General features: G+C 38.6%; 1 protein-coding gene and 1 pseudogene across 1 annotated transcript in view; one reads left to right on the top strand and one right to left on the bottom strand.

The window, feature by feature from the left end:
* ANK3 (ankyrin 3) overlaps positions 1-26,005 on the bottom strand; it is a 715,857-nt gene that overhangs the window by 668,730 nt on the left and 21,122 nt on the right. The window lies entirely within an intron of this gene.
* On the top strand, positions 1,521-25,809 carry LOC140529286 (dTDP-D-glucose 4,6-dehydratase pseudogene; annotated as a pseudogene).

The following is a 26,005-nucleotide window of genomic DNA, read 5'->3' as shown; positions in this document are numbered from 1 at the left end:
ATGATTAGTTAAATTTAAAAATAATAAAATGAATGGACAGATGAGAGCACATGAGAGAAACAAATTCAGCTCTCTCTCAAGGAAAGTATTCACTGTGATGTGGTGTGGGACCAGAGTTAATCACTTTCTGTAACTGGATTTCCCTGTGGGATCAAGTAACACACAAAACCCAGGCTCTCTCCAACGTTTAGGAGGATTAACTGAAACTACTGGTTACTGCAGGATTTGGAGTTCTTCGAGAGTCTGACTATAAACTATTATTACACAACCTTCAAATCATTTTTCCTAAAATTTGTCCTTGGTTTTATTCACTTTTTATAAATTATTCTTTATCATTTGTTTTTATGGTTCTTACATCTTGTCAAAAATTCTAATCAATATTTATACCCATTGCTGTTAGCTCTAATTTGAGATAAACCCATGTGCACATATGCAATATGTTTGTATGTTAGAATGGTCCTGTGATTTTCTTTGTGTAAGGAACTCCCACAGAGTTACCTGGTACCTTGAGGTTCCAGAGGACTCTCTCAGCATGACAATATGGGTCAGGTGGGACTGAGTTCAATTCTCTAAAGGGACCCATGTCACATCGACACTATGGCTGCATTTGACCATGAGCTGAGGAGAAGGAGTTGATGAAGAGAACTGCAACACTAACAGAGAATAAGAACCACAAATATTCCACAATTTTAGTTTCACTTCAAGACCTTCCTATCGCATCACTGGACAATCTTTGACTTCAAAAAAATTCAAAGCAACCTCCACATCCTAAAGACACAAATGTCTAAAAACATGGACAGATAAGGATAAACCATAAGGATAAAAATTTCAATTACCATATTTATGTCAAGTTAAGCCACTGAAAACTTGAGGTGTATCCAATCCAGGACTCAGAGTAGTAGCATGTGCACATTTATTGGCCTTGACTTGTGATATCATCAGGATAAGAGGCTCCCTTCAAGCTACTCCCTCTAGCAATACAGATCTTCCCCTTCAATACATTTAATAGTCTTAGAGAATAATTTCATGCACTTAGAGGTTAAGTGACTTCCCTAGGGTCACACAGTCAACATTTGTCAGAGGCGGGGCTCAGAATTCATATCTTCTGAGAGGTCAGGTTTCTAGTCAGAGTCCATATTACCTCTCAAGAGCTGATGAAACTCATGTCAGATCTCACTTTGTAAAATGTAAAAGGTGTAAGGCTCTCTCATCAAAGCCTCCCTTCTGCCCTCTAAGTTCATGCCTTATATATTTGACCTACACAAATAACAATTGTTATAATTCATCCTAACAACTCCCAAGAACCATGTCAAGACAAAAAATTATCTTCTTTTATTCCAGGTCAATCAATCCAACTGGTATTTATCAGGTCATTATGTAATTAGGGTTATTTTTGTTTTTTTAAGGCCAGATTGAAAGAAGAAAAGAAAGGTTTCAAAGTCTATTTTAAAGACAAGGTCAGAAGCCTCAGAGGGAAATAATCAGAAGCAATAAAACAACACATATAAGGACTACACGCGATGGAAATGGAAAGGAGAGGAACCAATGTGAAGAAGACCAAGAAGAAGAGAAAAGAGAGTGAGAAAGGGAGGGGAAGAGAGAGTAGGAGAAAAGAGAGAGGAGAGAGAGAGACAGACAGATATAGAGAGAAGGGGAAGGGAATGGAGCGGAGGACAGAGGAGGGAAGAAGAGGAAAGAGAGAGAGAGAAGGAGGGAGAAGGGAGGGGAGGATAAGCAAAGACTTTGTGGTTGAATTTGCCACATGCCTTTCCCTAGCTGACTGATAACAAACCCTTCTTTGTCCTCATAATAAGGACAAACAGGACAGGTGTATGGGTAGCAGTCAAAGGATAGGCCCTGGGTTCATTCCATGACTGCCTATGTCACCTTAAATAGGTCATTTCCCCATTCTGTTTTGGCTTCCCCGAGGGTACCAGGGAAGGCCAGGGGTGCCTCTGAATTCCATGTTCCCAAACGATTGCCTCTTGGGCAAACTGTTACCAGAAGAAAACTCTCAAGCAGAATGAAGTCATGGTGTTCATTACAAGGAAACAATTTTTCTTGGTGACTCACACCCTTTAATCCCTCGTTATTAGGAAGCACTTGTTCGAAATGGGCCTTAAATAAAGTCCCAAGCCCTGTGAGCCTTGTTGGCAACCCTGATCAAAGAAGCACAGCTGCACGTAGGGCCTCGGAGGAGCCGCAGCTGCGGTAGAGGAAGGACAAAAGCAGTTATATAATCTTGTGTAATAGTTAAACAAATAATACTTATAATTTAATTGTTTGCATTCTGCTTTCTCTGCCCCTGAATTTGGAGATGGTTGGGTTTTTTCAAGGGAGAAGCCTAATCTGCTTATTATACTTTATTGCCAAATAACTTCAAAACCAGTGAGAAGCCAGAATGGATAATAAAATTATAGGTGCCCCAAAGCACTCTTATTTTTCTTGATAAGACTCCTGAATTGTATTAATTTCCAGTTTCAATGTAGTATAAATAAGTATGTTCAACTCTCAATTACCAAACTAAGTCTTTATTTAATACTGGCCCATTCACTGTTTTACACACATACAACACCCCATCTCTCCTCTGTGCTTTTTCAGATGTTGACCCCCAAGCCTGGGGTGCCCCCTCTCCTCACGTCCCTCTCTTGGTCCCCCTTCAACACCTGATTGCTGTCTTCTATGTAAAGCCTTCCCTGATGTCTCCAACTTTGAGGACTCTCCCCTCCCTTCAAGGGCCCACCTATATCTGTTTGGTAAATATTGTGTATACTCTTATATGTGCACATGTTGTCTTTCCCAGTAGGAGGTCAGTTTCTCAAGGAGAGTCAAGGATGACTCCCAGGTTGTGGGGCTGAGTAGCTGAAGAATGGTGTCCTTTCCCCAGCTGCCTCCACAGACCTAGGGGTGGGTGAGGAACAATGCGAATGAGGCTGGCGAAGTCAGTTGGGACCAGTCTGGGAAAGGTTTTAAATGCTGAGTTGTGAAGCTTATTTTAAACTACCAGTAGCAGGAAGTCCTTGAAGGTTTTGAATCATGGAATGACATGGTCAGCCAGGCCTGTGGATTAAGAGGATTATTTTAGCAGCTGCATAAAGGATGAATTGGAGATTGGATGCTTTCATTTTCATTACAGAGTCAACATAGTTAATGTTCCCCACACCAATGAGTGTGAAAAGTAGTATTTTTTTTTAAGCTTTTGGTGTAATGACCAGAAAGTTGGTCTTAGAGGCAAGACGTCAGCTAGTATATCCCAGAGGTGGGATTCACATCCCATATGTGGCATGTACTAAATAAGTAGCCCTGCTGCCCTAGGAAGATAACTTATATTCTCAGGGGCTTCTTAAAGCTGTGCATTTGCAGAGAAGGGTAGCAACATGGAATTTCCTCATCTGAGAGATCCATTCAGCAATGAAACTTCAAGTCTATTCCCTATTGTTATAGTTAACCCTTAGAATATTTCTATTCTGGCACATCAAATTAATTTTTTAATGAAAACTCTTCTAAATTTGCTACAAATACCTGGAATAGAATTTTGCATATGATCTCCAACCTACGACCAAAGAAAAATTCTTCAAAAAAGTTTTTTCCAAGAGACTTGAGGATGGCCTACCAATAACTTCCTATAGAAAAAGCTCCCAGGTCCAGTTGTCCAATCAGACGGTTAAATACACCATGATCTAACATAACTACAACATGAGAAAATTCTCCAGTGTCTCCACCATATGGGTAAGAGATTGAAACGGTAAGACCCATGTAGTGACACAAGAAGCATGGATTCGCCGAGATTATCCCATAAAGCAGAAGGGTAGGGCAAGGAAATGTGACAATGATAGCAGTTGCCTTTTTATAAACTTCATGGATTAAGATGCCTGTTACATACATCATTTCATTGGGTTTTTACAATAACTCTGTGAAGGATTATGATGTTCATTTGATAGATGGGGAAACCAAGGCTCAGAAAGCTGAAATAACTTGTCCAGGGTCACAATTAATAGATATCCCAGCACAGGACTCAACCCAGGACAGGTCTTCTTACTCCAGAAGGATATTGTTCTAGCACTTTGGAGGAGTGCCAGTGCTCCGCTCTCAGGAGCCAGAATGGGAGACTCTCTTGATTCCCATTATCAATTGGAACTCCCTATATCTTTCTGTTTGTCTCTCTCATCTCTCATCATTTGTCTTTCTCATTTCTCTCTTCTCTCTCTCTCTCTCTCTCTCTCTCTCTCTCTCTCTCTCTCTCTCTGTCTCTCTCTCTCTCTGTCTGTCTCTTTGTCTCTGTCTGTCTCTGTCTGTCTCTCTGTCTCTCTGTCTCTGTCTCTCTCTCTGTGTCTCTGTCTCTGTCTCTGTCTCTCTCTCTCTCTCTCTCTCTCTCTCTCTCTCTCTCTCTCCCCTCCATTCAGATTAACTGCTGAGTGTCTCTTCCCTGAAAACCAACATCAAATCAAATCTGAACTCCCCAGTCTTGCTGAGCTTTGTCCAGAACTCATGATAGTACTAGTCTGTCTCAGGATGGGAAGAAAACAACACTGTCTTTCTGAGATTACGGATCTCAGAAACTTGCACAGCTAGACTTCATAGAGATCTGTCTCCAAATAGTGCGACATTCACTGAACTTTTATTTATCAGAAACAAACCCTAGGAAAAATTAAACACTTTATCATCTACACTAAGAAAGCCTCCTTTACTTAAATCAAATAAAATGACTTGTAGACAAAAGACATCAGGAGAGTGCTAGAGATTGTCTAATCATTCTTAGGAGTGGTTTTAATTTGTTTTGAGGAATACACTTTACCTGGCAGTAGAATTTAAGTATTTTTTCAGGAAGTTTATGCAGTATCAAAAAATTGGAGTAGAAGTAAGCCAGAGATGGGGTGAGGGAGATTGCCTGTGGTAGAAGAGGGACAGCCTATAATTATTTCACTAGAAGACATTCATATTACTGACACATTTTTTCAGTCTTGTCTGCCTCTTCATGACCCCATTTGAGGTTTCTTGGCAAAGATCCTGGAAGGTTTCACAATTTTCTTCTCCAGCTCATTTTACAGATGAAGAAACTGAGGCAAACAGGGTTAAGTGACTTGCCCAGGGTCACACAGCTAGTAAATGTCTGAGGAAGGATTTGAACTCAGGAAAATGAATCTTCCTGACTCCTGGTCCAGTGCTTTATGCTCTATGGCACCACCAAGCTGCCCAGAAGACATTAGTAAGCATACGAAGTATATTATATAAATATATATATAACATATACTATCCATTATCCAGTATACTATAAGACAGCTAAATTTAGACTGAATGCCAAGTGTCTCTCTCCCCCAAAACCAAAATCAAATTTGAAATATCCTAAATGGAATGGCAAGAAATAACTTTTATTTTTATTGGCTGTTGTTGACAGCTTAATTTTTTTATCTTTTGTTTGTGCATATATTCCTCCCCTACCTAGAGAAATATGCTCTTTAGTGAAGAAATAAAATGAGAAGGAGTGGGGAACAGAACAGTACTGACAATACCATTAACCTGAGTCAAACAGAACATACAACGCTTCTCACCCACGGTGTCTTATCTTTGTAATGAAGGGGATGAGGCACACTTTTTGCTTTCTTCTTGGAGGTCAAGCTTATGATTGATTTGTCCAGCATTGAGTCAATTTGTTTTAATTTTTTATTCACATTGTTGTGGTCGCTGTGTGTATTGTTTTCATGTTTCTGCTTATTCTACTTTGCGTTAAGTCTTCTCATGCTTCCTGGAATTCTTTAAGTTCATTATGGGTTAGAGTGCAATGATGTTCCACCAAATCCATGAGCCAACATTTGTTTAGTCATTTCTTGGTGGCAATCTGCTTTCCAGTTATTTGATATTCCAAAAAGTGGTGTGGTATAATATTGGTATTTATAACAAAATATTGGTATAAATGGGGTCTTCCTTAGAATATTGGACCTCCTTGGGGTATATGCCTAGAAATAGGGTCTTTGAGTCAACAAACATGGGCATTTCAATGACTTTTGGTCCATAATTCCCTATTATTTTCAGAACTGTTGGACCTACTCACAGCTCTACCAAATATTCTTCCCTTTCTGCAATCACTCCCATATTTGGTCATCTCTACCAATTCTCCGGGCATGAGGGGAAACTTCAGAGTTGCTCTGACTTGCATTTATCTTATTATTAGTGACTTGGAGCAATGTTTTGTATAAGTCAGATAATCAACAGGCACTCATTAAACACATACTATGTGCCAGGCATAAGTAAAAGCAAAGTCAGTCTTTGTCCTGAAAGGGTTCATATTCTGATGGGGAAGACACATACATACAAGATATATACAGTATAAATAGGAGGTAATTTCAGTTGGAGGACACAACAATGACAGGCTCTTACAGAAGGTGGGATTTAAGCTAAATTCTAAAAGAAACCAGGAGGTAGAGATGAAAAAGGAGAGTATTCCAAGGATAGGGAGAGCGAGTGAAAAGGGAGAGTAGACCCTCCCCCCCCCCAAAAAAAAGAGAAGAGCAAAAAACAACAAAAGAAAAATCTGACTCTAGGAAGTTATTATGGTGACAGGGAAGACCAAGACACAAACTCAGAAGAGGTCAACAATGTCAAAACACTTATGGGCAAAACCCCAAAGAAAAATGGGATGGTCACCTCAAGCCCAGAAAGAACTCATGGAAGAGCTCGAAAAGGAGCGTAAAAATCATATAAGAAAGGTAGAAGAAAAATAGGGAAAAGAAATGAGAGTGATGCAAAAGAATTGTGAAAAGAAGATTCAACAACCTGGAAACTTGCTTAAAAAGTAGAATAGGCAAAATAGACAAGGAGATACAAAAATCCACTGAAGAAAACAACTCCTTAAAGGGTACAATTGGCCAAATGGACAGGAAAGTACAAAAGCTAATTGAGGAAAACAACACCTTAAAAGTTAGAATTGGACAAGTAGATTCTAATGACTCTAGAAGACATCATGGATCAATCAAACAAATTAAAAAGAATGAAACAATGGAAGAAAATGCAAAATACTTCATGAAAAAAACAACTAATCTGGAAAATAGATCCTAGAGAGACAATATTAGAATCATTGGACTGAAAGCCATAATCAAAAGGAGGACCTGGACAGCATCTTTCAAGAAATTATCAAGGAAAGCTGTTCTGATGTCCTGGAACCAGAGTGCAAAATAGGCAATGAAAGAATCCACCAATTGCTTCAGGAAAGAGATCCCAAAATAACCTCAAAGAGTGGTATAGCCAAATTTCAGGACTGTCAGGTCAAGTTAAAAATAATACAAAAATGACCAGAAAGAAACAATTCAAATATCAGAGTCCAATCAGGATCACACAGGACTCAGCAGCAGCAACATTAAAGGATCAGACATCATGGAACATGATATTCTGAAGGGCAAAGGAGCTAAGACTACAACCAAAAATCACTTAGCTGGCAAAATAAAGGATAATACATCCAGGGGAAAATGGTTTTTTATGAGGTAGAAGGATTTCAAGCCTTCATAAGGAGAAGACCAGAACAAAACAAAAATGTGACCTCCAATATCAAGACACAAGAGAAGCATAAACAGGTAAAAAGAGAAAAGAAAACATAAGGGATTCAATAGAGCTAAAGTGTTTATACCTCTATAGGAGAAAAGGTTGCTTGTAAATCTTAAAAACTGTATCACTAACAGTACAAATAGAAAGAATATATATAGACAGTGGGTATGGATATAAGGTATATTTGAGAGAATAACATACAAAGAATTAGGGGATGAGAAAGAGTACAATGTGAGCAGAAGAAAGGGAGAGATAGAATGGGGTAAATTATCTCACATGAAGGGGTGAGACAGTGGAAGGGAAGAAAGGGTGGGGGGATCAATGGGCATTGCTTGATCCTTGTTCTTATCAGTATTGGCTCAAAGAGGGAATAATATACACAATAAGATGAATATAAAAATCTATTTTACCCAACAGGGAAATAGGAGGGGAGGAGATTAAGTAAAAGGGGGTGTGGGGACTGAGAGAAGAGAGGGCAGATCAGGGGAGGTGGTAGACAGAAACAAAACACTGGTGATGTGGGAAAGGATGAAAGGAGAGAGAGAACAAGCAGGAGAAAGAAGAAGATGGAGGAAAATACACAGATAATAATCATAACTGTGAATGTGAATGGGATGAACTCTCCCATAAAATGAAAGGAGACAGCAGAGAGGATCAAAATCCAGAATTCTACAATATGTTGTTTATAAGAAACACATTTGAAGCAGAGGGGAACACATAGAGTAAAGGTAAAGGGTTGGAGCAAAATCTATTATACTTCAGTTGAAGTAAAAAAAAAAAAAAGCAGGGGTCATAATCCTGATCTTAGACAAAGTAAAAGCAAAAAAAATAGACCTAATTAAAAGAGATGAGGAAGGAAAGTGGTTGGTTGTTGTCCTTTATCTCCAAAGAGGACCAAAATGACATCACCATGATAAAGTAAAATTTCAGTGTGTCCAACTGTGGCTGATCAGACCAATATGAGTTTGGAATGCTCTACCACAGGTTGGGCACAGTTAGTCTCTGTGAATATTTGGTGTGGATATCCAAAATTTGCACATCCTGCATTTCCTTTGTGCTGTCTCAATTCTGCTCTTCTCAAAGAGCCCAGTACCCTTTCTGATGTGAGCACACCATGCTGAGTGATCCTGCGCCAGTGTCTCCCATATTGCACAATCAAATCCAAAGTTTTTGAGAGAGACCTTGAAAGTGTCCTTGTACCATTTCTTCTGGCCACCATGTGATCGGCCTGCCCCATGCAAGTTCTCCATAAAATAGTCTTTTTGTTTTTGTTTTTTTTTTTTTTTAATTAATTTTTTTATTTTTTTTAATGTTTAACAATCACTGCCATACAATTGCGATTTTATCCCTCTCCACCCACCCCCCACTACCTCCCTCCCTCCCCACGACTGCATACAATTCTGTATAGATTCTACATAAACTTTCCTATTGAGTATATTTTCACTATCGTCATGCTGTGTAGTCAGACTAAGATAAATGAAAGAATCCGTATAACAAATCAGAACATGATACACAAACAGATACACATACACAAACATGATCTGCTACATTATGTGAGTGACTTCCATATTTCTCTCTCTGAGTGTGGAAGGCTTTTTGCCTTGAGGTCCACCATTGGGATTGTTTTTTTTTTTCAGAAGTTCTTGTGTTATTACAAAAATCTAAGTCTACCAGAAAAAACTCTCACACACTGTGGTTGTTGCTGTGCATAAAGTTCTCCTGGTTCTGCTCCTTTCACTCAGCATCAGGTCATATAAGTCCTTCCAGGCCTCTCTGAAGTCTTCTTGTTCATCATTTCTTATGGCACAATAGTACTCCATTACATTCATATACCATAATTTATTCAGCCATTCCCCAATTGATGGACATCCCCTTGACTTCCAGTTTTTGGCAACTACATAGAGTGCTGCTATAAATATTTTTGTACATGTGGGACCCTTTCCCATTTTTATGATCTCTTGGGGATATAGTCCTAGTAGCGATATTGCTGGGTCAAAGGGTATGCACATTTTTGTAGCCCTTTGGGCATAGTTCCAAATTGCTCTCCAGAATGGTTGGATGCGCTCACAGCTCCACCAACAATGAATTAGTGTTCCAACTCTCCCACATCCTCTCCAGCATTTATCATTTTCTTGTTCTGTCATGTTTGCCAATCTTATAGGTGTGATGTGGTACCTCAGAGTTGTTTTGATTTGCATCTCTCTAACCAATAGTGATTTAGAGCATTTTTTCATATGATTATAGATAGCTTTAATTTCTTCCTCTGAAAATTGCCTGTTCATATCCTTTGACCATTTATCAATTGGGGAATGACTTGTATGATTATACATTTGGGTCAGTTCTCTATATATTCTAGAAATGAGGCCTTTATCCCCGAGCTTAGCTGTAAAAATTTTTTCCCAATTTACTACATCCCTCCGGATTTTGGTTGCATTGGGTTTGGTTGTGCAAAAACTTCTCAGTTTAATGTACTCAAAGTTATCCATTTTGCATTTCATAATGCATTCTATCTCTTCTTTAGTAAAGAATTCTTCCCTTCTCCATAGATCTGATAAATACACTATTCCTTGCTTCTCCAGTTTATTCATGGTATCAATCTTTATACCTAAATCATGTACCCATTTGGACTTTATTCTTGTGTACGGTGTCAGGTATGGGTCTATGCCTAATTTCCGCCACACTGTTATCCAGTTTTCCCAGCAATTTTTGTCAAACAATGAGTTCTTATCCCAGAAGCTGGGGTCCTTGGGTTTATCAAACAGAAGGTTGCTATATTCCTTGCCTACTTCATCTTGAGTGCCAAGTCTATTCCACTTGTCTACCTCTCTGTTTCTTAGCCAATACCAAGTGGTTTTGATAATTGCTGCTTTATAGTACAGTTTAAGGTCTGGTAGCGCTAGGCCACCTTCCCAAGCATTTCTTTTCATTAGTCCCTTTGATATTCTGGACCTTTTGTTTTTCCAAATGAATTTTGATATTATTTTATCCAGCTCTAGAAAGTAATTGTCTGATAGTTTAATTGGTATGGCACTAAATAAGTATATTAATTTGGGTAGAATTGTCATTTTTATTATATTAGCACGGCCTACCCATGAGCAACTAATGTTTTTCCACTTACTTAAATCTGACTTTATTTGTGCAAAAAGTGTCTTGTAATTGTGTTCATATAGTCCCTGGGTTTGTTTTGGCAGGTAGACTCCTAAGTATTTTATACTGTCTACCCTAACTTTAAATGGGATTTCTCTTTCTATCTCTTGCTGTTGAACTTTGTTGCTAATATATAGGAATGCAGAGGATTTGTGTGGGTTTATTTTGTACCCTGCAACTTTGCCAAAGTTGTTTATTAATTCAAGTAATTTTTTACTTGAATCTCTGGGATTCTCTAGGTAAATCATCATATCATCTGCAAAGAGTGATAACTTAGTTTCTTCTTTGGCTATTCTAATCCCTTGAATATCTTTATCTTGTCTAATTGCTACAGCTAACATTTCTAGTACCATATTGAATAATAGTGGTGATAATGGACAACCTTGTTTCACCCCTGATCTTATTGGGAATGCATCTAGCTTATCCCCATTGCATATAATGCTTGCTGAAGGTTTTAGATAGATACTGCTTATTATTTTATGGAAAGTTCCCTTTATTCCTACGTTCTCCAATGTTTTTAGTAGGAATGGATGTTGTATTTTGTCAAAAGCTTTTTCTGCATCTATTGAGATAATCATGTGGTTTTTGTTAGCTTTGTTGTTGATGTGGTCGATAATGCTAATAGTTTTCCTAATATTGAACCAGCCCTGTAGTCCTGGTATGAATCCTACCTGATCATAATGTATTAATCTCGTGATAAGATGCTGTATTCGTTTTGCTAAAATCTTATTTAAAATTTTTGCATCTATATTCATTAGGGAAATTGGTCTATAATTTTCTTTCTCTGTTTTGTCTCTTCCTGGTTTGGGTATCAAAACCATATTTGTATCATAGAAAGAATTTGGGAGGACTCCTTCTTCCCCAATTTTCAAGAATAGTGTATGTAGTATTGGAATTAACTGTTCTTTAAATGTTTGATAGAATTCACTTGTGAATCCATCTGGCCCTGGAGATTTTTTCCTAGGGAGTTCATTGATGGCTTGTTCAATTTCTTTTTCTGAGATGGGGTTGTTTAAGTATTCAACTTCCTCTTCTGTTAATCTGGGCAATTTGTATTTTTTAAAATATTCATCCATCTCGTTTAGATTATCGAATTTGTGGGCATAAAGTTGGGCAAAGTAGTTTCTAATTATTGTTTTAATTTCCTCCTCATTGGAGGTGAGTTCACCCCTTTCATTTTTAATGTTAGTAATTTGGTTTTCTTCTTTCTTTTTTTTGATCAGATTAACCAAAGGTTTATCAATTTTATTAGTTTTTTCATAAAACCAACTATTGGTTTTATTTATTAATTCAATAGTTTTCTTTATTTCAATTTTATTAATCTCTCCTTTGGTTTTCAGTATTTCTAATTTGGTATTTACTTGGGGATTTTCAATTTGTTCTTTTTCTAGCTTTTTCAACTGCAAGCCTAAGTCATTGATCTCCTCTTTCTCTATTTTATTTATGTAAGCATTCAGAGATATAAAACTTCCCCTAATAACTGCTTTTGCAGTGTCCCATAAGTTTTGGTACGTTGTCTCACTATTGTCATTCTCTTGAATGAAGTTGTTGATTGTTTCTATGATTTCTTCTTTAACCCAATCCTTCTTTAGAATTAGATTATTTAGTTTCCAATTGATTTTTGGTTTCTCTTTCCATGGCCTTTTATTACATGTAATTTTTAATGCATTATGATCTGAAAAGGATGCATTGATTATCTCTACCTTTCTGCACTGGATTGTGAGATTTTTATGTCCTAGTACATGGTCAATTTTTGTAAATGTTCCATGTACCGCTGAGAAAAAGGTATATTCCTTTCTATTCCCATTTAATTTTCTCCAAAGATCTATCATATCTACCTTATCAAAATAGTCTTTTTGGTAAACGTATATTTTGCATTTGAAAAATATGGCCAGCCCATTGGAGTTGCATTCTCTGAAGCATAGTTTGAATACTTGGCAGCTCACCTTGAGCAAGGACTTTAGTGTTGGGTACCTTATCCTGCCAGGTGATCCTCAGAATCTTCCTAAGACAATTCAAATAGAAGCTATTCAATTTCCTGGCATGGTGCTAGTAGACTGTCCATGTTTCACAAGCATATAACAATGAGATCAGCACAATGGCTCTGTAGACCTTCAGTTAGGTAGTCAGTCTAATACCTCTTCTCTCCCAAACTTTTCTTCAGAGCCTCCCAAACACTGAGCTAGCTCTGGCAATGCGTGCCTCAACCTCATTGTCAATGTGTACATCCCTGGAAACTACACTACCAAGATAAGTGAACTTATCCACAGCATTCAAAACTTCTCCATTTGTTGTAAATGATGGTTCCATGTGTGGACAGTGTGGTGGTGGCTGATGGAGCTCTTGTGTTTTCTTGGTGTTAATTATTAGGCCAAAATTAGCACAGGTAGCAGAGAATTGATCCATACTTTGTTGCATCTCAGTTTCACAGACTGCACTGAGTGCACAATCATGTGCAAACAGAAAATCATGCACCAGCACTCCCTTCACTTTGGTCTTTGCTTGTAGCCTTTTCAAATTGAAGAACTTACCATCAGTATGGTACTTGATCTTGATGTTGTGTTCATCCTCATTGAAAGCATTTGTCAACATGGCTGAAAACATCATGCTAAAAAAGCATGGGAGCAAGCACACAGTCCTGTTTCACTCCACTGATGACTGGGAAGGCATGAGAGCATTGTCCATTATCCAGAACCTGGGCAAACATGCCATCATGAAATTGACGTACAATATTGAGGAACTTCTCCAGGAAACCAAATTTTGACATAATTTTCCATAAGCCCTCATGATTAACAGTATCAAATGCCTTTGTCAGATCTACAAATGTTGTGTACAGACCTCTGTTCTGGTCCTAGTATTTCTCCTGGAGTTGTTGGGCAGGAAACACCATATTGACTGTTCCTCGACCCTTTCTGAAGTCACACTGGCTCTCAGGTATATGGCCATCTTCCAGGTAAAAGATCAGCCTATTAAAGAAGACTCTAGCAAGAATTTTGCCAGCAATGACAAAGAGAGAGATCCCCCTGTGATTGTCGCAGGACAATCTATTCCCTTTACCTTTACAGAGATGGACAATGGAGGCATCCTTGAACTCCTGGGGGATAACTTCCTCTTGTCATATAACCTGGAAAATTTCAGTCAGCTTTGGCATGAACATTGGTCCCCCTACCTTGTAAATCTCAGCTGTAATAAAATCAACACCAGGTGCTTTGCCACATGAAAGGAGCCTAATGGCCCTCAAAATCTCTTCTTCAGTTGGAAGTTCAGCTAAGGAGGGATTGATTTGAACCTGAGATAAACGGTCAATGGCCTCAGCATTAATTGATGATGCTCTGTTGAGAACACTGGAAGTGTTCAGCCCGTCTCTCTAGGATCATGTTCTTATCACTAATCAATGTGGCTCCATCAGCACTGAGTCGTTGTAGATGTAGGATGCAGGAAACTACATCTTGCTAAAAGGTACCATAGACAATGAAGGAATCAAATCAGAAGAGCAAGGAATAGTCTACCCATCAGAACTATGGGGAGAGGAAGAATTCATGACCAAACAAAAGTTTGAAAGCAATAAAAAATGCAAAAGAAATCATTTTGATCATTATTATTTGATCATATTAAATTTTGTACAAATTTTGTACAAATAAAACCAATGCAATCAAGATCAGAAGGAAAGCAGAGAGTTGAGAAACAATCTACTGCAAGTGACTCTGAGAAAGACCTCATTTTTCAAATATGTAGAGACCTCAGTCAAATTTATGAGCATACAAGCCATTTCCCAGTTGATGAATGGTCAGAGGAAACAAACAGGCAGTTTTTCAATGAAGAAACCAAAGCTAATCTATAGGTATATGAAGAAGTATTCTAAATCAGTTTTGATGGTAAAAATGTGAATTGAAGCAACTCTGAGGTACCACCTTACACCTATTAGATTGGTTGATGTGACAAGGGAGGAGAATAAGTGTTGGAGAGGATATGGGAAAATTGGGACACTGGTGCACTGTTGGTGGAACTGAGAACTGATCCAGTCATTCTGAGTAGCAGTTTGGAACTCTGCCTGAGGGGCAACCAAACTGCACTTGGCCTTTGATCCTGTGATGCCACTGTTGGGTCTGTGTCCCAGAGAGGTCTTGGGGAGCATTTGTGGCAGCCCTGTTCATGACTGTAAGGTGTAGGAAGTTGGGGGGATGCCCATCAATTGGGGAGTGGCTGAGCAAGCTGTAGTGTGTGAATGTGGTGGAATACTGTTGTGCAATTGGAAATGGTGAACAGGCACATTTTGGAAAAACCTGGAAAGACTTGTGCAGACTGGTGCAAAGCGAAGTGAGTGGAGCCAGGAAAACACTGTACACCCTGTCAGCAACATCATGTGATAATCAACTATGAATGACTCAGCTTTTCTCAACACGATCCAAGACAAGTACAAAGCACTCATGAAGGAAAATGGTATTCATTTCCAGATAAATGACTGATGGACTCTGAATATAGATCAAAGCATATTTTTTTCACTTATTTTATTGTTTCTCACTTTTTTTTTTTTGCCTTTTGATCTGTTTCTTCTTCCACAACCATGATGAATATGGAAATATGCTAATATATGACAGCATATTTATAAACTATATCAAACTATCTACCATTTTTAGAAGAGGGGAGGGGAGGAAGAAAAATTTGGAACTCAAAATCTTGCAAAAATTAATGCTAAAATAAATAAAAACAATTTTTAAAAGAGAAAATAGAAATTGTTTCAAAAAATCAGACTATCAATTGTACCTGTCAGTAAATCAAATACTTCATATCTATAGTATCCCATCTCTGCAATAAAGGGAGGAAGGTACATTTCCTCAATTCTTAAATATTATAATTATACAGGATTAAGTTTCAAGGAAGATCAATATATTCAGAAATGAATGTGATATTTTTAAAAGGCATCAATAGAAATTTTAAAATAATTTTTAAAAATACAGTCAATTGAACTTTCTGAACTATTAAAAATTTAGGCATTAGCAAGGCATTAGCTATGACATTTGAAAAACTCAGGATTTTTATCATTATTGTTGTCACAAAAGTTGAAGAATCTATTCAGGAAAAGGAAATATACTATCTTCTAACCCCTTCTTCTGCCCTCAAAGAAAATCTGCTGCTCTTAAAAATCTAGCAAAATACCAGCAGAACCTAGGACAGACTTTTTTTTCAACATGATTATTGTCACTGAAAAGAGGAGAACCATAGAGAGAAAAACATTAAAGCCTAGTGATATATTATATTCTCTCTCTCTCTCTCTCTCTCTCTCTCTCTCTCTCTCTCTCTCTCTCTCTCTCTCTCTCTCTCTCTCCCTCCCTCCCTCCCTCCCTCCCTCCCTCTCTCTCTCTCTTTCTCTCTTGTTGAAAAAGTACTTCCTTGGGAAGAAAAAGATCCCAGGTCATATCCCAACTGTTCAATTAAATATTTATTACATGACTTCTGTATAACCCTTTGTGCTAGATACCTAAGAATACAAAAATAAAAATGAAATCATCCAAGTCCTCTAAGTAATTACATTTCACTATCTGTGTGTCCTACCTACCTCTTCTCCCAAGGTCCTTCACCTCTCTGACATTTGAGTTACTCATCTGTATGTAGCCTTTTACTGGCAAGGGTTGATGGGAAGTATAGCTTTTCTGAGCCAGAAGGACTGAAAGATGATGGAAACAAGAAGTTATAAAACTGGGGAGTAGGATTTTCTTGGAAAAGATACTGGAGTGGTTTGCCATTCATTTTACAGATTAAGAAACCAAGACAAGTAGAGGTAAGTGACTTGCCCAGGGTCACACAGTTAGTAAATGTCTGAGACCAAATTTGAACTCAGGAAGAGAAATCTTTCTGATTCTGGGCTCACTACTCTATCCACTATAAACTGAGTTTAAATCTTGCCTCAGACACTAACTAGCAGAGTGACACTGGGCAAGTCACTTAGCCCTGTTTGCCTCCATTTCCTCATCTGTAAAATGAGGTAGAGAAAGAAATGGCAAACTGTTCCAGTATCTTTGCCAAGGAAACTCCATTTGGGGTCACAAAGAGTCAGAAATGACTAAAATGACAGAATAACAAATATGGAAAGGCAAAAAGGAACCAGTGATTCAGAGACCTAGACTTAACCAGGAGCCTGTGATGAAGCACTCTCTCTCTCTCTCTCTGGAAACACAAGGGGTAGAGGCTTCATGTAAAATAAGGAGGTCAGGCTAAATTATTCCTGGAATGATACAGTAGAAAATGTAGATGATATAGAACCAAAAGATACCAGTAAAAATCTATTTCTTCCAATAAACAAATTGTAGGACAAAATGATTAGAAGGCACTTATCCCCCTTCCTTAGCAACAAATTTTAAAGTGGAAAAAAAAGAATACTAATGATTCAACATGAAAGTACATATTTAACAAGAGAGCAAAGTTGAATAAGTTCAACCTCTGAAAAACTAGATTGAGGGTACAAATGAACAGGTAAGACGTTTCACAGGAGTAGTGGAAGAACACTGAATCTGGTGCCAGAGCAACTGGTCTCAAATCCAACCTCTGACACAACGTATTTGGCCTTGGGCAAGACCATGAACCCCTCTGGGTCTCAGTTTCCTCATCTGAAATATGAGGAGGTTGTACTAAATGACCACTCAGGTCCCTTCCGGCTTTTTAATCAATGACCCTGTGGTCATCAGTGCAGCAAATGATTCAGCCAAAATGAATATTTAATCAAGACAATATTTCAATGTGTACATGATCTCATCCAATGGAGCAGATCATCTAGTTGACAACCCATACCTCTACTTTTATCATGGAGCATTGGATTGAACACCAGGGTGATAATCGAGAAGATCTGAACTCAAACTCAGCCTCCAAACTTAACTGTGTGACCTCAGGGAAGTCATTTTACCTCTGTCTGCCTCAGTTTTCCCATTTTAAAATTGAGGATAATAACAGCACCTACCACTCAGAATTGCTGTGATATTTGTAAATGAGATAATATTTGTAATGTGTTTTGCAAACTTGAAAATATTAAATAAATGTTAGTTATTGTTGGTGTTTCGTATATTATACATTTATAATGAAATATTAATATATATTATATTATATGTAATAATAATAGTTGTTGTTCAAGACTTTCTGTAAACCCTCCAAGGAAAATCTACCTAGTCAACTGCACATTGACGTGGATTCTTGGATATGTTTTGGATACCTTTAGACAAAGCCTTCCCTGTTGTCTCCTTCCCCCGGCCAATGTTTCCATCCAGATATTACCTTGCTTTTATTTTGTCTATATTGACATATGCATATTTTGTTTACTGGCCAGCACACAAGCTCCTCGAGGACAAGAACTGCTTCCTTTCTACCTTGGCATCTCTAGCCCCCATTCAGTTCCTGGCACGTTGCAAGAGCTTAATAAATACCCCCTGAATTGCACATGCTGTCACATCTGGTTGATGTTGCTTTACTAACCTATCTTCCCCTCCCCACCCCCATCTCTTTCTCTTTTATTCATCGTTAGAAGAGACAGTTCAAGGTAATGTTAAAAACTCATGCAATCAATAAGAAATCATTAAAAATAAATAAGTGCCCACTGATTGATGCCCATGTAGTCCTTAGGCCTTCTCTTAGTTATTTACTCTTGCTTTACACACATACAAATTTGAGACTCATGAAAAACCTTCAGGTTTAGTCAAAAATCTATCTGGGATATTGCTCCAATGGGGCAACTGAGGAAATCAGACTACAAAGAAATGTGTCCAAATTAGAGGTGACACAATGAAATATTATTTTCTTCTAATAAAACTAATGTGTATTAGGCTCATTAAATCAGAAAAACATCTGGGACAGAAATGAAACTCAATACTACAGTCAACCCTCAGTTTTGCAGTACAGGTATAAATTAATGTGAGGAGTCTGATGTCATTCAAAGTCACTGGCTGTTTAGATTACTTATAGGCCCCCAGGAAAAAATTCAATGTTACAAATCCACCAATGTGCATTAGAAAGATGACTCTGGAACTATAGAATAATGAGGGGGGGAAACGTACAGAAGTAAACTGTGGATTGCGTATGAGGAATCAGCTCAAGTGACCAACATGTTAATTAGGCAGGAAGCCCAATTTGCCTTAAACACAAGGACCAAAGAATGAACAAACCAAACAAGATTTTGTTTCATAAGAATTTATGAAGCACCTACTGTGTTCTAGGCATTAGAAATACAAAAACAGAAATGAAACAGTCGTTACCTTTGAGGAGCTTATATTCTCTTGGGGGAGAGAGCATTCTCACAAATAACTTTACACAAAATTAAACTAAGGCCATTTGGCTGGGGAGCAGGTTTGGGGGGAGCCTAGGAGCTACTGTCTGTCCTTCATTCTTGAACAGGTGAATATCAGGGAGGTGATGCCATAACTTGAGAATAAATTGGATTTAAGTGAGGGAGGGCTGTGCAAAGTAACCAGGCTCACCTTCTTCTCTAGAGCCATCTGCATCCAGTGGCCAGATATGGATCAGAATGACTGGAGATGGCTCATGCAGGAGGTGCAGTCTGAGCTGAACTTTGAAGGAAGCTGCAATTGTAAGAGGTGAGGGTGGGCATTCCAGGCATAAGGGGACATGAGATAAAGGTTGAGTGTGAGGAGCAACCATAGGGCTACTTTGACTTAACTATATCAGTCTGGGAAGAGCAGCAGGTAACAAAGCTACAAAAAGGCCAAATGAAGGCATTTGGATTTTAACCTAGAGGTAATAGGGAATCAGTTAAGTTTCTAGAACAGAGTGACATGGTCAATCAGTTGAATGGAAAATGGATTGGAAAGGGCAGAAATTTGAGGCCTAGAAGTCAATTAGGAGGTGACTTCAATAGCTGGGGTGATAGGGCCTGGGCTAGAGTGATAGCCAGCTTTGTACAAGGAGGGAAGGGGGTTGGACACAGGAATCAACAAGATTATGGACTAAATATGGAGGTTGAAGAAGTCAAGAATCTAGCATAACTATGATGTTGGTAATCAGGGTGACTGAGAAGTTGGGGGTTCCCTTGACAGAAACAGGGAGGTTAGAAAGGATAGGTTTGAGGTAAAAACTAAGTTGTTTCTTGGATATGCCAAGTCCAAGATGCCTACAGGATAGCCAGTTAGAAAAGACTAATCAGCAAGATGGTAGCCCAGGAGACAGACTTAGGCTATATGTCTCTCCCTCTTTCTCTCAACAGAGATAGAGAAGACCAAGAGAAAGAGGGAGAGATGGTTAAAGGTAGAGATAAGACATGTATGTATATACCTAATTCACATATATCCATCTACACATAAATATACATGAGATCTTCATAAAGATGTTGAATCCTTGGGAACTAGGGTCAATGAGAGAGACAGATTATATCAAAATATGAAAAGAGGATCCAGAATAGAGTTTGGGGGGATAGACAGAATCACAGGGTGGGCTAGAAAAGAAAACTGATAAGGAATGGTCAGATAGGGTATGAGAAGCAAGAGAACACAGTCATGAGAACCTAAAGAGAAAGAATCTGAGAGGAGAATGGTCCATGATGTCAAATGCTGCAAAAAGGTCAATAAGGATGAGAAGGGAGAAAAATCACTGGATTTGTCAATTAACAAATCATTTGGCAATTTTTGGGAAAAAACATTTCAGTTTAGTGATGAGGTCCAAAGCCAGACTGAAAGGGATGAAGATGTGAGACAGAGGAGCAGGCAAACATTAGATGGACTCATCACAACTAGTAACCAACAATTTAGCAGAAAACAACCCTTAAAAGGGAAGTTATCTAACCCAGGGTACGTACTTCACTTTTACAAATCTGCTTTTACACTGGCTGCTTTTAAAAAGTCAAAAGAAAATTTACTACCAGTCTTTCCACTAAATCAGTGATGTCTGAGCAGTCATTTTATAATAACAACATTATTTTATAATTATATTTATGTTATGTACTTTATGTATAATAGAAACACTTGGATATTATTCTAATATTAATATTATTCTAAAAGCAGGCTAAGTGCCTTTAGGAAACCAGAATGGCTACAATAATCTGCAAGCCTCTTCATAAAATTGAGGTCCATTTTTAACCCCAATCTTCTTTTGGTTGTTCCATATGACTGTGAGTCATGCAATAGCACCATCTCCAAAGATTTAAAGCTGGGGGGTCACTCAAGAGGAACAAAGAGACGCAAGGCAGGAGGGAGCTGGCTCTCAACACATGACACATAAATAATTGCACAGTGAAAATACAAAGGGACACTAGAGAGCTTTGTGATAAGGGACAAAAATCAGCTTCATTGAATCTTTGGATGAGGAGGGTCCCGAGAGATGGTTCGATCTGAGCTTCTACCTAGCACAAGGTTCTCTTCTAGAGTATCCTTGATAAATGATTATTCAACCTCTGTTTGCAGAAAACTTACTGCTGGGAAAGGTAACAGATTCTAGTGCCAGAGAGATCTAACTGTCAGAGGCAGGCAAGCAACAGCTGATGGGGATGTTGCCTAAGTTTGGAGAGCCTTGTCACCAGAAACTCAGCCAGAAGACAACGAAGCTTGCAGCTCCATTGATTCATAAAAACTCTTTGAAAAAATGGTAAATGGAGAAAGTAAATGAGGTTCAGAGACATGCCCAAAGTAAATAAAACAGCTCTTGGTGTCCAGCTTCTCAAATGTTAGATTTCCATGCTTGCAAATTTATGCCAACTGTCTCTGGTCTTGACCATGTTCTAAAGAACACAATGTAACTGTAGCTTTGCAGGGGCCTTTGGCCAAAAGCAGTAATGGTTTGATCTCAAAATCACAGAGTTGAGACCCATGTGGTCCTGTCTCTGATCAAAGGCTGCACCCTTAATCCCAGTCAGTCATTCCCAAGAATGTCTGCCAGCAGTTAGCAGGAGCTAGAACTGACTGGTGACAGACACATTGCCATCCCCACTCCTAGAAACACTCCAAGGGTTTGCCTTGATTACTGTTTCAGGCTTGCCTGCCCAATGTCCTATATACAACAGGTACCTATTAAATGCTCAGTCTTTTCACACCATGTGCAAGGAGTAATGTGGGTACTGGGGATAAGTAACACAAACCCATTCTCAAATCACTTATAATACATGTATGCAAATAAATATGAGGCAATAATCATAACAACAATAGATCAAATCCAGCCTCAGACATTTACTAGCTGTGGGACACCTCCGTCTGCCTCAGTTTCCTCATCTGTAAAATGAGGATAATAACAGCAGCTATCTTCCAGGTGGCCGTGAAGATCAAATGAGATAATATTTGTAAAGTACCTTATAAACCTTAAGGCACTCCATAAAGGTTGGGGGTTATTACTATCATATTGTGACTTAAATTTTGTTACATCTATCGATTTATCTGAGCTTCACAACTAAGTGAGGTAGCCACTACTACCATCTCCATTTTACAGATGAGAAAACCCAAGCATACAGAGGTCAAGAATTTGTCTAAGGCCATACAACTTGATTGGGGCAAAAGAGAGAAGCTGGCAAAATTGCCTAAGAATGTGAGGAGGAAGAGAATGGGAGCCAGGGAGATCAGGGAAGGATCTGTGGCTATGGGAGCCCCTTGCTGACCTCCAGGAAAAGGAAAAGTGATAGGCTGGGCTAGGGCAAAGCCTACACGGGCACATGGACAGAGGATTATGATGGTTGTGCTGATATTCTGAAGACCTGCGTACGTACCCTTCACTGGGGCAGCTCATAGTCATCAGAGGCACTGGAGGAAGACTTAATGAAGAAATTCTAAAGTTCTCCTTAGGGGCTTCATATATATATATGAGCTCCATATGATATATCTATATATCTATATATAGATATATAGTTATATAGAGAGACATATACGCACATACATATATATACACATATGCATATATATGTGTGTATATAAATCCATATATATGTGAATCCACATATATTCATATTCATATATATGGTTCTGGAAGGTAGAAAGACTTTCAGCACAGGTTTTCATGAAAGCCAACTAGTTAGGTTTGGGAAGGATCATCAAGAGAAGGTTGGCTCCCAAGTGAAGAAATCTTTTTATCTGCCACCCTCTACAACTCCTAAGGCTAACAATCTCCCACTATCTGTTTCTTTCCCTGTACCTGCATTAATCAGTAAACACCCTCATGAGAAAACTCTATCCTCAAACCCCACATCTTGCTCTTACATCCCCAGCCTCCTCAGCCCTGCCCCACCCAAATCATATTCGACTCCTTCCCCTGTTCCCTCTAAAATTCCTGTTCTGTACTGATACAAACTTCTCTTCATTTGGACCCTCTGTCTCCAAACTTACCTTCCCCCTGAAGATGCTATATTCCTGGCTACCCTTGCCATCACTAGCTGTACCTTCATGTACATCCCTAACACACTGATCTTAGAGGGAAAATTGGAATATTGCTTGCAATAGCTCCTTCTAGACTCTACCTTTATCACAATCAATCAACAAATTTTCCACCTTTGAAATTCACAGTATCAAAAATCCACCTTACCCCTCATCCAGATTATGATGGCTGTTAGCTATCAAATCACTTTCTCTTTTTTTCTCAAGGAGTTAAGAACATGGAGCTCACTAACTTCCTCTCCTCCCCAACTCCTGTCCTTATACTAAGAGACCATAGCATCCATGCTGTGGCTCTCTAACCTGATTTCTGTCACCTTAAATCCCAGGGTTTATTCCTTAACTCTACCTCAGGCACACATAGTAATGATCACACTAAATCTCCCTATCACCTATGAGTATTGCATTTTCTTAATGAAAACTTCTGACATTCCTCTATATGACCATAAGCATCCAGCTTTCTATCACTCCATCCCTCATTCCTCCAAAATCCATTCTTCTCCCTCACCAAAATGTTCAACCCTTCCCCTCCTCAGGATTTTCTCAGGCAATTCTCCTTGTCTGCCCACTTCGATTTCTCCTTTCCAATCTTAACTTCAAAGGTAGCCAGCTCAAGTTTTCACTGACTTCTATTCTTGAATTTTTTTCCCCTTGTGCTATTGTCCTACCAAATCTCAGCCCTGAGTTATTCCTATAAACTATCTCCTTTGCTCCTGATCCCATGCTGCTGCACAGAGTTGGAAGTCACATAATCATACTGAATGGGTGTATTATAAATCCATGTTATCAAATTTAAACTGAACCTTCCCTGAAGCAAGGTACTTCTTTTATTTATCCCTAACTGATTCCCTATTTCACTCCTTAAAAAAAGTTTTTCCAAACATTCTCTCCTCAAATCTCTCCTACTTCTTCCTCCTCCCCCATTTCTGAGCTGACACTCTTTCTGTGATGGATCTTCATGGCAGTATTTCTATCCATTAAGCTACAATGCCTCTTACTGAGAGAAGATTAATACTATCAAACAATGACAACACAGACTGGGTTTTGGTGGTAAGAAGCAGCTTGGGTTTGGCAGCCCATTTAGACAAAAGCTGAAAAATGTTCTGAGAAACGCAAGGAATCGTAACAGAAGCCCTGCTGTAACTGGAGCCCCTGAGTATTTCAAGGATAACAAAGAAATTTTTTTTAAAGTACCTTGTTACCCAGCCACTGATTTATAAGAGTGCTCAAAATCAGCCTCCCTCCCCACCTCGCCTCCTGCAGTTCTCTGAATCACTGAGATTTCACGTTTTAAACTATTAAAATGAAATTGAGACGCATGAGATCAAGGAAAGGAGGTCAGCATTTCTTTAAGTCTCTCAGTCCCTGACTCATTCACCTTCCTGTTCCTAGTGATTAAGGCTTATTTAAGCAAGTGTGTGTGTGTGTGTGTGTGTGTGTCTGTGTGCGTCTGTGTGTGTGTGTTTTAAACAAGATGAAACAATGGACTGTATACCATTCTCATACTTAGAAGAGAATCATGAGGAGGGATGGATTTCTAGACCATTTTATATTTTACAGGCAGCAAAGAAAACAAAGCATTTCTAATACAGTCATACAGGCCACTAGGCTACTTCTGTGTTGGAGTTAGAACGGATTTAGATTACTTAGTGTAACCCTCCTTTCTCTCTCCCATTTTACAAGAAAAGAAATTAATCCTAGACCTGTCCAAGGAGCAGAGCTAGGATTTAAACCCATATACTCTGACTCTAAAGCCAGTCTTTTAGTCAAAGATGGGGGGAAAGCCCCAGGCTGCTGAGTGGCTTCTCCAAGCGGGTCCTGGTGACAGGCAGTGCTGGCTTCATGTGGTGCATCATGTGTTTAGTCTCCCTAGTAGAAGATTATGCAGATGATATGATCATAAATCTTCATGAGCTGAACCACTGTGCAAGCCTGAAAAACCTTGAAACTATTTCTAACAAACAAAATCCCGCTTCACAAAACTGCTTTTTTGAAATTGACGCTATAGATGCAGTATTACATTTTGCAGTGTAAACACATGTAGACCTTTCATTTGTCCAGGTCCTAGAGCTTACTTACGTCAACACTTATGGCACTCATGTTTTGGTAAGTGCTGCTTATGAAGTCAAAGTAGAGAAATTAATTTATATGAACACTGATGAATTATGTGGGAGTAGCTTTGATGACAAATTTGATGAGTCGTCACCAAAACAACCTACGGATCCTTTTGCATCATCTAAAGCAGCTGGAGAATATTTTGTACAGTCTTACTGGGAACTGTTTCCAGTTGTTATCATGAGGAGTAGTGATGTTTATGGACCACATCAATATCCAGAAAAGCTCATTCCAAAATTTATTTTTATTACAACATAATAGAAAATGTCACATTTGTGGTTCAAGGCTCCAAATATGAAATATCTTTTATGCAGCCAATGTAGTGGAACCTTTACTTATTGTTCTAAAGAAAGGGAAACCAGGTGAAATTTATAACAAAAGAACAAGTCTTGAGACAGCAATTGCACAACCTGCCAAATAGTTAATACAACCCATCTGCAATGGAAAACTGAGTTGATTACGCTGATGATACACCATCCAGTGACATGAGACATGAGACTTTCAAAGGCAATTCTCCCTTGTCTGCCCACAGGAAAAAAATTATTGATTTAGGATGGGGACCTAAAGTTCCCTGAAAGGAGGAATAAAGAAAACAGCTAAATGGTACAAAGAGAATTTTCTCATCTAGAAGAATGCAGAAAAAACTTTGGAACTCTTTCCTGTGGGATAAACACTTTACAATAAGAAACATTTATGGCAGAGAAAAGAAGAAAATTTTTCTACCTCACAGATAGAGGATATGAAATCAAATTATCAAACAGAATCACATATTTTTCCTTTTGGAAGTAGAATCACATGTTTTTGTACTAAATCTCAAGGGCAAAATTCCTAGTATTCTCAATTCATGGAAGAGTTGCGTCATGAAC

Source organism: Notamacropus eugenii, chromosome 1 (genome assembly GCF_028372415.1).
Source record: "Notamacropus eugenii isolate mMacEug1 chromosome 1, mMacEug1.pri_v2, whole genome shotgun sequence".
NCBI classification, from domain to species: domain Eukaryota; kingdom Metazoa; phylum Chordata; class Mammalia; order Diprotodontia; family Macropodidae; genus Notamacropus; species Notamacropus eugenii.
This window is presented reverse-complemented; position numbering and strand designations above follow the sequence as displayed.